Below are 10,122 nucleotides of genomic sequence, written 5' to 3'. Positions count from 1 at the left end.
CACCGGAGCCGCTTCGAGGTTCTCATGACCTACTGTCACCCTCATGCTTCACCTGCTCTCCACGGCTCCACCACTATCGTCACTCTTCGCCGTCGCATTCTTCTCCGCTCCTCCATATCTTTCCTTTATCAATGTCTTCTGCATAGATCTGGTCTAAGTAATCTCTCTTTCTTTATATTAAAGATTCAATTTGAATTGAGCAAGTTTGAAATTCTAGGGTTAATTTGATGAAGACAATTGTGTTATTTATAGTTATTACATTTTAATGTTGATTATTGTTCATAACAATCGTGCTATCTTACGATTACTCGTGTACGATTTGCTCTAGAATCCAACAATCTTCTCATTTCATCTTGGGATTCTGTAAGTTACTATTATTTGCTTCTTCATAAATTATTATTCACAATTTTCTTTTGAATTTCACTCAATTTAATTAATTTTTTCTTCAATATTTTTAGAGTATTAGGTTGGTGGATGTGGAAAGCAGTAAGCTTAGATTAGAAGTTCAAACAGAAGCTGCAGTACTTGATTGCTGTTTTCAGAATGCGTTTCTTTCTTTCTCTGTTGCTTCTGATGGATCCATTTTCAGGTAGTTTTTTTCCCTGAAAATTTGGTTTTTTGTTGAAATTTGGGCTTAATATTATTCAAGGGTTGCTTAATGAAATTGTAATTATTATCCAATTTATTACCCAGTTCATGGGAGCAGTCGAAATTTACCTAAAAAGGTAAGAAAGAATGAAAATCGAAGGAAGACAATGAGAAAGGGAGAGAATGTAGGAGAGATAAGGAGGAACTTAAGGTGGAATTGTACTCTTAGTATCCCTATGGTTTACAGCCAGTTGTACCCTTTTGAAGGTTTGTTGAATTATACTTCAGGAATCATTCATCATGTTAGACTTGAAGGTATGAAACTATGAATTCAACTATTTATTTTAATTTGCTTGAGTTGTTTGTAATTTTGATTAGTTTTTATCAATTTGTTTATATGGTTGTCCTTTTGATGAATCTTTGAATTTGTTTTTTAAATGAATTTGGTGCATAAAATCTACTTTTTTTTTGTAGTAGTAATTAATGATTATCTGTCTTGGTTTATTCAGCTGATAGATTTTGAAAGTTAAAGTTTCTGATTTTTATGGGTTACCGGTAAAATAGACCTACACTTTTGAGGGCTGGTTTTACTCTAGAAATATGATGTATTGTTCAATGAGGTAATGAAGTTCCATCTTCTCTGATTTCCTGGTCTTTAGCTGAATATTAATGTCAGTAACAACTAAAGCTTGTGAAATATCAAAATGTATCTGTTGAATAACATAATTAGTCAAGTTCATGTGTTTGCAATAGAATATTATTCCATGTCCTTGCAATTCGCAGGATATAATTCCCCTTTTGTCTTGCACCAATTCACCCAATCATATTTACATATTTAATAGCAGTTTCTTTTTTATATCGTTGGACTCTGTTATCATACGTGTTCTCATATTTTATTTTTGTAATTATATGCTTAAGGCAATAAGGCCTCTGAGCCGTCAAAAGGAAGCCTTTACTTCTCTTAATGCTTAATTAATTCTACATTACAGTAGTCTTCATGTATGTGTTTAATGTCCTGCAGTGGCTCCATCAATCATTTCGAACTAAGTAGTAATTATTGTGCATTTATTGATCCAACTATCTAATCTTTTGAATTTTGCCACCAATTTAGGTATATATTCTTTTTTCAGGCAGCTTATAGAATGGATATGCTCCTAAAAGCTTTATTCATCTTGACATTGGCAGTAATATTAATCAATTCTACTAATCACTCAGCTAAGTCTTCTCTCTCCATTTTTAGTTTTTATTGAATTATTTTAATTTTATCTTATTTAGGTTAGTTGTATTGGAAAATATATTTGGATGCCAGCAACTGTGATTTGTTGTTGGCCGGGGGTATTATATATGCTTGGTTGCGTTTAGTGATGTGAAGTTCACTGTTGGTGTTGGGAGTGTGATTATGATATGATATTGATTATGATTATGAGATTGTTATGTTGATTATATATGTCTATGATATTGATTGAGATTATGATTATGAGATAGTTATGATATTGATTATGCTTATGCTTATGCTTATGATGATGATTATGATTATTAGATTGTTATGTTGATGAATATGCTTATGTTGATGATTGAGAAAATGTTGGTGATTTGAGAATGATTTAATTAATGGCTATAATATTGTTACGTTAAATGTTATGATAATGTTGGGGATTTGAGAATGATTTACTTGATGGCTATAAGATTGTTGTGTTAATGATTATGATAATGTTGGTGATTTGTCCTTGATGTACTTGATGGCTATAAGATTGTTATGCTAATGGGTATGATAATGATGGTGATTTAAGAATGATTTACTTGATGGTTAATAGGGTATATATAACCTTAAGTGAATACAATTTGCTCTGTATTATGGGGGTATACAGTTTGTTTGCATCAATGATGTGTGTCCAAAAAATGAGATTTTCATCCCAATTTCTAGTCAACACTATTTGCCATTAGATTCCAATCATGTGAAATGGTTGTTGAGACTTTTAGGCAGAAGTTTTGACTATGTTAGGGGTTGATGATTAGTTACACAGTTACACTAGGATAATCCATATGATGAAGGGACTCACTTTCATACTTCTCACTGTGATTTGCTCCGGTTTGTCCGTTGAGGTAACACAGTTTGAGAAGTTTTGGATAAAAAAACCCTTGATGGATTCATGAATTATTCATTTTTTTATATATTTGTACCATTATTTTGTGACTTAAAATTTAATTCAAATTAAAATATTTTGAATTCAATTAATCCTACTATTTACATTAAAAAAAAAACAAAATTAATCAATGATAAATATCCTGATCAAGCTACTCATATATATCAATCTCAAGGTTAAATGAGCACCGAAATAGGTAGTTTAATCGCTACTCTTTCTTGATTTTTATGTTAAATTTGGATACTTGCATGAAGAATATAATGCAACAGGCAAGTCATTCATAGGGATGTTAAAGACTTGTAATGTGATGCTTGATTTGGATTTTAACCCTAAACTTGGTGATTTTGGATTGGTTGAGGTCTATGACCGAGATTCTAGTTTGAGGAAACCAACTATTCTAGCTAAGACAATGGGGTACTTAGCCCCGGAGTATCTTCACTGATTAAGGTACAAGTTTCTATAGGAGATTAGTGTTCTTAAGCCATGATTTCGGATGTTAGTTAGTTTGTCCTAGTCTTAGATTTTCTTTATTTCTACCAGAATTTTTTATTGCAGTTCGGCATCAAGTCTACTATCATGGTTTATATTTGCTTGATGATTTCATTTATGAACACCTAATCATGTGAATAAGCATTCTCAAGTGAAACCTGAAGTAACCTGTCTTTGTAGCATGCTTCTGCTTTCCTGCAAAGTACCCTGAAGTAAGGGATGATTTAACTTGTAAAAGTTACCCAGATTGCTTAGAGTTTTTGAATGAACTAGTTTATATAATTGCTACTTCTATATGTTTGCAGTGTAATGAATAATGATTGCTGATGGTAGTAACTAGTATAAAATTCTTATTATTAATGCATATTTTGATGATGTAAACATATACGGTTAAAGTTATGTACAGTATATATGTTATTTTCTGAGGATCATTTGTTTGAATATGCTTGATAATCTGTTAAGTGTATGAAATCCGAATCGGGTTCATCTGATCTGAATTGTGGAAGAAATAATTAAAAGAGTTCATTTGTTACAGAAATGTAAGATTCTTAAAAATGAAGAGGGATATATATGATCAGATTAATTATTTCTTAACTTAATTTGTGAATTCTGGATCATTTGATTGATCATAGCTTGTTGCATATGTATAATAATGAAGCATTTGAACTTTAAATTTCTCTGAACTATGAAGCAGAAACTAATTTTTATTGTTGGGATATTGTAGTTTGCATCATTCATGTGAGGTGATCAAACAAATTTCTAGCAATAGGCAGAGGCATTTCGCCGCTAGAATTATAGTTGTATGATGAGATCGGTCTCACAACTTATTTTTGCTGCAATCAGCAGGTCTTGAGACGACTTATTCAAAAGAGTTGAGGTCTAAGGCTTCTAAGCATAAACATGCAATAAGTTGATTCAGTGTATGCCTTACTAACTAGCCAACAAATTTTGTCAAACGAATTCCTTGCCGACTCATAAAATATCATATTAGCATTTTTATTTTAGGAGGGATTGTATTTGGTGTTTTTGATGATGAAGCAGTTTTTTCTTCTATTACTCGTATATGGATATCTTCCTTTGTCTTATTAGGATTGCATGTGGTGTTTTTGATGATGAAGCCAGTCTTTTCTTTTATTATATGGATGTTTTCTTTTGTCTTATTTTACAAACATTTAATTTTCTATTGCTATCATGATACAAAGTGCCATTTTATTATTAACTACTACCTTCGTTCCATGAATTGCTATCTACTTTCTGTTTTGGTCCATTTCATGAATTTCGTACTCACTTGACATCTTTCCTTTCTCGGTAAATCTTATATAATTTAGATTTTTTGGACCACACATTCTCTCTTATCCAAGTATTTCTTTTCCTTTGAAATTTATTTAACCCTCACTTTGACCTTATCTGTTTCTATCTTGGATTTTCGTACCGCTGTTAGTTGTTACTTGTAGCGTATGGGCTCTGACCTTATTTAGCTTTGTCCACACCTTTAGATTTATGAACTCGCAATACACTGTCTCTAAGAAGGAGAGAGGGAAAACCAATGGATGATAAGAAGCTATGTTACTAAGTGTCAGACTTAGCTGCTTTATGAAAGATTTTGGATGATTTTGGTCCGTAATGTGATAATAAATTGTCTACACACTTATTTTAGTGTCAAGTACCTAGCATTCAACACGATATAAAATGAGGTGTCTGAATAGTACGGGTTGTTGGCCATGTGGTCCAAGTGATTGAAGTTCTTTTACTTTCTTTCAGAAAAGAATGCTGCATCTAGTTTAGACTATGGGTCTGATGTTTCTCTTTAGGGATCATGCAACTCTATGGTTCTTTATTAGGTTATTTTGTTGCATATAGTTTCCAGTATCCATGTTATGCTCTTAGAAAAATCACCTTGCTGAATGGATTTTTTTCTTCTAATTTATTAACACAGATTCCAACAAATACATTTTTTTAAGCAGTAGCAGAATAGCAATAGCAGAACAGCAAAGCAATGCAAGCAGTAGCAGAATAGCAATAGCAGAACAGCAAGCAGAACACAAAGTAGCAGAAGCAGAACAATAGTAGCAGAAGCAGTAGCAGAACAGCAGTAGCAGTAGCAGTAGCAGAAGCAGAACAGCAGTAGTTATGATATCCTGGGCAGCTTTTATAATTATCTTGTTGACATGCACTATCGTTCACAACATTGTAGCACCAGGCCCAGCAAAACAGCTATATGTTTTTTTTTTCAGTTTTTAAAGTGTAATATTACAAGTTATTGAGGCAAATATATGTGTTTTATGTATATTATGATTATATATAAGTATTTGGTACAATTTAAGTGAGAAAAATGCAAAAAAAAAAAAAAAAAAAAAAATTATTTTTTGGGGCACTTTTGCCACCGGGTCAGTGTGAAAACCGGTGGGAAATGTTATAGTTTTGCCACCGGTTCACCCCAAAACCGGTGGGAAAAGTGCTCAACTATAACATAAATCAAAAGCTTTTGCCACCGGTTCACTCCAAAACCGGTGGGAAAAATGGTTTTTGCCACCGATTTTGAACCGGTGGGAAATCTTTTGGGATTTCGCACCCCCAAATCAAAACCGGTGGGGAATGTATGGTTTGAACCGGTGGGGATTGGGGTTTTTCGCCTAGTGAATATAGATAGAATATAAAGTGTAGTGTTTAAACATAAGCATATACAAATATCATACCACAATTGATTCCAATCTTTCCAAGAGTTTTCCATATCCAAATCCATGATTTTTTTCAAACTTATATATCACTTGAGTCCTTTCCTTAGTCCACATTGATATTAGTGGACTTTTTCTTGGTTTTTCTAACCCTCCTCTTTGTAGACGATCAAAATGGAATGCCTATTTAGTACATGTTAAGAATTAATTAGAATATTTTTCACACATTTTCAACATAACAAGAATAACATATATACATAATGGTAAGAACTTAAAACTTACCATTAGAAAAGGTAAAGGACCTGTAAAGTAAGAATTTCCCTTCTTCCATACATTAACAGAATCTTTCAAGTGCTCAATCACAAATGTGCACCAATCCAATTCAGCAATTTTCTTTACATCCATACAACTATACAAGAATTTAATGTATACTTGTATATTGTTTGTTGATTGGATGCAACAATTGACAACACATACCACAAAGTTCCAAAGAAATTCATCATAAACTGCTTTTTTCCTTCTTCAATTCTTGAATTCTGTCAATCAATCTCTTGTTGGTTGGACTTCCCTTTTAGAGGTAAAAAAAACATATAAATTAAAACCTATATGGAGATAATAGTCAATATCTATAACATAGGAGACTATAATTTAGAACATAATAAGCATTATGTTCTAAAGTTTTCCATTATGTTCTAAAGTTTAGAATATAATAGATCTATTTTAAAGCAGAAAACACTTTAGAACATAAGCAAAATACTTTAGAACATACAATTTATAACATAACCATCTTATACCAATATATTATCATAAAAATAGCTAAATATAATTTAGAACATTACAAGTCAAATAACTACATAAAAGATCTGCGTTTTAGAACATAAAATTCATACTTTAGAACATAAAATTTAAAACATAACCACATTATATCATCATACCTTTTTGAGGCCAAACTTGCTTCTCCAATCTTTTAGAAACTTTCTCCATTTCAAATTTGACTCATCATTTGGTTGCTCAATCCTTTTGCCTCCCAATGGCAACCCATAAGCCAAATGAACATCAATTGCATCCAAAAAGATTTCTTGTTTTCTCTTAGGTAACATCAAACAACATCTCTCCGTGTCAAAATTCGTAACCAAGTTTTCTGTCAACCTAGAATTATGATGAAAAATGTAAGATTTAGAGCACAATACAACTATATTTAGAACATAATAGTCAATCTTTAGAACATAGAAGATTAAAACATTTAGAATAATATTTAAACTTTAGAACATAATTTAGAACATTATAGAATAAAAAAAAGTTCTATTTTAGAACATAATAAACATTCATTAGAACATAACAAAAAATTAATTTAGAACATTAGTGTATAGCAATTCAAACATGAGAGATCATAATTTTAGAACACAAGAAGTAACTTTAGAACATAACTAATTTACAACATAATCATATTATTTAGAACATATGCACATAATTTAGAACATAATCATACAATTTCGAACATATGCACATAATTTAGAATATAACTAATTTCGAACATAATCATATTATTTAGAACATATGCACATAATTTAGAGCATAATCATATAATTTAGAACATTAGTGTATAGCAATTCAAACATGTCAGATCATAATTTTGAACATAAAATTGATAATACTTATGATTTTAGAATATGATTTTAGAACATAACATTATACTACTTATATAGAATTAATATGGATTGGTAAATCCAATTCCAAAAAGCCTCCAAAACCAATGTTCCGAATAGCTTGCTTATGTTTCTCCGAAAGATTTATCAACACATCCTTCATGAATTGAGTAGGAGGTACTCTTTGATAAGGTTGCATCTTAACTAGTTTATCTTGCTCATTAGCTTCTACTACTTGGACATCCCCACCATCTTCTTCTTTTTCAATCTTTCTTTTCTTCTTCTTCACATTTTCAGTTTCCATGAATATGTACATCATGCAACAAGATTAGTTCATCATGAGCCACATCTAAACAAATTTATCTTTTTAAATGATAAATGAAAGATTGTAAAGATTAAAGAGTATTATTACCTAAGTTTGATTTTTTTTATTGATTTTTTGTTCCTCCTCACTATCATCTTCCATCTCCTCTTTTTCATCTTTCTCTTTCATCTTTACATCACCCTTATTATCCTCCTCACCATCATCTTCACTATCATTATTCTCGTCATCATCCTCAACATTATTACCCTCTTCTTCTTTTTGATCTTTTCCTTCTTCTTGATCTTTTTCTCCTCCTTCCTTTTTTTTGCAATTTTCGAGGTGGTTGAAGCCTTGTTGGAAGTTTTCTATGTCTTATAGCAACACTTTTACTTGCAATATGCTTCTCAAATTCCGATTTATCGATTACTTCCGCTTCAACGTTTTCAACTTTCCTTTAAAAACAATAAAAAATAATTAGAATACAACTAACATTAAATAGAGTGCAAATATAAAGGGATAAGATTAACATAAACTATAATGGATACACATTAGAACATAATACAAATCTTTAGAAAATAAGAGAAAACTTTAGAACATAATGGAAAACTTTAGAACATAATGGAAAACTTTAGAACATAATACAAATCTTTAGAACTTAAGGGAAAACTTTAGAACATAATGGAAAACTTTAGAACAAAGTTTAAAACATAATAGGTAAACTTTCGAACATTAGTTTAGTTACCTTTTTCTTACATAAGTAATTTCTTCTTCTTGTATATTAGTAACTCCTCCTTCTAATTTTTCTTCATTTTGGCCTTGCATTTTGCTGCAATTTTAAGAAATTAAAAACATTAATAACATTCCAACATTATTATTATATTTTTGAAGATAGGAATAACTTAGAATATGCTGAAAAAGAGTTTAGAACATGCTTAAAAAGAGTTTAGAACATGCTGGAGAGTGAAAAACCCAAAATAGAATGAGTAAACCAGAAATTTAAAAGACAAATGAAACAAAAACATGATAAATTGAGCTGCAGCATCAGAAACTTTGCTGCAACAGCATCGGCTCAAATAATTGGATATGCAATAAAATTTTGCCTTGCACCAAGGCTCCCCTAAGACAAACCACAATCCTATTCCTTTTGAATGGAAGAGCACCACATCTAGCTTCAAAACTTCCCATAAAACAAAATGGAGAATAACCAGAAGTGCTGAACGAATAATGCTGGTTACTTCATATATTTCCACTATGATCAACACCATGTTCTAAAAGAGTTTAGAACATGCTTTAAAAGAGTTTAGAACATGCTAAGCTATGTCAGTTGCTTGCATATATTAAAAGTGTATTTTAGATCATAACATTGACATTCTATAAATATATCGACAGGAACAACGTAGAAAGATCAACACCATGTTCTAAATTATTTCAACCTATGTTTTAATTTTTTCCTATGTTCCAAATTTTTTCTACCTATGTTCTAAAGTTTATTTTCAGCCCTGCAATCACAAGTTCACAACCAACAAACCCTAACCAATTAGCTGCTGCTGCATAAATCAATCACCACACCACAACCCCTACAAACAGGAGCAATCGCACCAACATCACCAATTTCGAAATCAAAATCCAAAAAAATCAGCAAAAATCGAACCCTAAATTCGAATCCTAAATCCGCAAAAAAAGAACCCTAAATTCGAACTATAGATTCGCAAAAATAAGAAAAAATAGAACATAGAGAATAAGCCAGATTTGTTTTTAGACATGACGAATTGATGCAAGCAGAACAAGTAATGCCAAGTTGTTCAAGCTATGCTTGCTCATTAATCGAGTTTAAAAGTTTTGTTTAGCCTGAATTGTTTACTTAACGAACAATTTTTAGCAGAACTTATTCTTATTCCTAAGTGTATCGGGGTAGGAATTATACACAAGTAGTTGTAACACCGTAATTTGGATGACTACTGCTATGAACTGAACTAATGACCAACAAAAAAAGGAAAAAAATAAACCCCGGTTTTCAATTTTAATAACACGAGTTTAATTACCCAAAACCTGATATATTTAATCAATGAATCAAAATTGATACAGAACATTACAGCAATGAATATATGCAAGAAAAAAAATGGCTGCAAAGCCACTAATATAATCATTGTGCTATACACACTATTGCACAAAAAAGAGAGAAAACAAGCAGTTTGTTGTGCGTTGAATCCGAAATCCTAAATTCGAATACCCTATATTCGAATCCTAAATCCGCAAAAAAAGAACCCTAAATTCGA

At 31.3% G+C, this 10,122-nt stretch overlaps 2 long non-coding RNA genes across 2 annotated transcripts; one reads left to right on the top strand and one right to left on the bottom strand.

The window, feature by feature from the left end:
- Positions 1 to 323: 323 nt before the first annotated feature.
- Positions 324 to 5,485, top strand: LOC110699719. The gene is made up of 2 exons (XR_002506971.1): positions 324 to 363; positions 459 to 5,485. It is a non-coding gene; the product is annotated as an uncharacterized LOC110699719 (long non-coding RNA).
- Positions 5,486 to 7,964: 2,479 nt separating this feature from the next.
- LOC110699884 lies at positions 7,965 to 8,674 on the bottom strand. Its single transcript, XR_002507002.1, has 2 exons — positions 8,589 to 8,674; positions 7,965 to 8,298 (listed from the first exon to the last, which is right to left on the bottom strand). It is a non-coding gene; the product is annotated as an uncharacterized LOC110699884 (long non-coding RNA).
- Between the last annotated feature and the right edge of the window lie 1,448 nt (positions 8,675 to 10,122).

Source organism: Chenopodium quinoa, unplaced genomic scaffold (genome assembly GCF_001683475.1).
Source record: "Chenopodium quinoa cultivar QQ74 unplaced genomic scaffold, ASM168347v1, whole genome shotgun sequence".
NCBI lineage: Eukaryota > Viridiplantae > Streptophyta > Magnoliopsida > Caryophyllales > Amaranthaceae > Chenopodium > Chenopodium quinoa.
The sequence above is the reverse complement of the archived record's forward strand: the minus strand, read 5'-3'. Positions and strand labels throughout refer to the sequence as shown.